We start from the raw sequence: 1856 nt of genomic DNA on the forward strand, positions 1-1856 counted from the left end.
TATATCAATGCAAAAGAAGCTTGGAAAAGATTAGGATTCATTGTACAGTATAACTGGAAATGGATACATAGAATGGTCAAGTTTCTTTGCTATCAGTATATTTATCATTTACATCAGGGGATCAGTAATTCAAGAATTGCTCCTATGGAAAAAAAAAAAAGAAAAAAGAAAAAAAAAAAGTAATTCCAGAGCTGACTGGGCATGATAATGTCTCTACAAAGAAATTATTGAAAAACATATACATATATGCTTCCAATATTAAGCAAAAAGACACCGAAAAATCCACTAAAAACCAACTAGTCATCCAAAGGAGTACCTTGTGTATGTAGCCAAATGTAACACCAGAATCCTCATCCAACTTCTGACTACAAACCATATACATATTTCCAAATGTACCAGGATGTGCACACACATCAGTCTTTGTGGATGCTTCTGAAAATAAAACATGATAAATATCATATTCTACATTCAAAAGCAATAACAAGGTGTGCATATGCATCCTTTTTTATGGAGCTTCGGCACATAATAACATAATAGTTTTTTAAAAAATTGGAAACAGTAAAATCTAAGGACACGATTACCAAACTGAATCAGAAATGTTACCTGAGTTTCCTTTTGAAGTTGACCCATTTGTTTCCTCTACGCTTTCCAGATTCTCGACCTTGCGCCTTTTTGTCCTGCAAGGTAATTCATAAGCTGTATCTAAAAAGCTTTCAGCATTAAACAAAACTTCAACTTAAACTGTGGTATCTAATAGAAAACTCATTCTACATCATTAAAACATTAAATAAAGATTTAAACAACACCTCTCACTTTCGACATCACTTTCGTCACTGTCATCATCAGCTTCTTCATCTGGTGATGAATCCGAAGAACCAGACGCCAGTGCTCTCTCAAGAAACCCAGTAAAGTCATCGCTGCTAGATGAGTATACTGGAGAATCGGTCACCAAACTCATCTAAATAATTCACGCAAAAAACACCCTAACAGATGTTAACCTCAAAGTGAATATAGATGAGGGAAAACGAACTGCATGCAGTACAAGAAGCATATAAAGTGCAATGGAAAATTATACACACACAAATGTAAAATAAAAATTAAAAAAAATGAGTGACCACAATTCGAGCATTGTTTTACTGTCTTCCATTGTTCAACAAATTGTTAGGCCTAGTTAATATCAATTCAAAATGTCCATTTACAGGGCAAACCAGAGCACATTTAATTATTTCTTCAAAGAAGTGTCTGTAAAATTTGAGTGCATCGGGAAAACGCACACACATATTCATTCTCAGATCCAAATTGGGCTTTTCGATTCTATTAACAATTTAGCAAAACGGAGCCAACAAACATGTAGAGGATGAAGAGAAGATTGAAATCGATACCTGACTCAATGGAATTGGCCGCCGGAACCGTCAAAATCGCGTCGAAGCCGCCGCTGGCTTCTTGGCGTCGATTCGCCTTGTACAGTGGTCCGATGAACAATCGGAGGCCACCAACATGTTCAGAACGACGACAGCTTCACAACCCACAAGGCCTGGCATCTCAACTTCGCCGGGATCGATGGATTGCCGCAGGAGTGGCCATCGGCCCTGTGGCTTCGATTCGCCATGATCAGCGGTTGTTTGGGACAGAGAGAGACACGAGGAGGGAGAGTAGAAGAAGACGATCGAGCCTTTTGGTGGTACTCTCGTCGTCGTTGGCCTTCGGACGACAACGACGACGAATTTTCTGAGGAAGACGATCGGCGCAAGAGAGAGAGAGAGAGGCGAGAGAATATAGAAAAAGAGAGATATGCGGGTGAGAGGAGAGAGAATATAAAAAAAGATTTGGGTTGTTTAAATTAACCCTAGATGCGG

The 1856-nt window shown here is 38.8% G+C and overlaps 1 long non-coding RNA gene across 1 annotated transcript; it reads right to left on the reverse strand.

The window, feature by feature from the left end:
* Positions 1–381: 381 nt before the first annotated feature.
* On the reverse strand, positions 382–872 carry LOC147276438 (uncharacterized). Its single transcript, XR_015123961.1, has 3 exons — positions 807–872; positions 604–677; positions 382–432 (listed from the first exon to the last, which is right to left on the reverse strand). It is a non-coding gene; the product is annotated as an uncharacterized LOC147276438 (long non-coding RNA).
* Positions 873–1856: the final 984 nt, after the last annotated feature.

Source organism: Dryas octopetala, chromosome 8 (assembly GCF_963921425.1).
Source record: "Dryas octopetala chromosome 8, drDryOcto1.1, whole genome shotgun sequence".
Lineage (NCBI taxonomy): Eukaryota > Viridiplantae > Streptophyta > Magnoliopsida > Rosales > Rosaceae > Dryas > Dryas octopetala.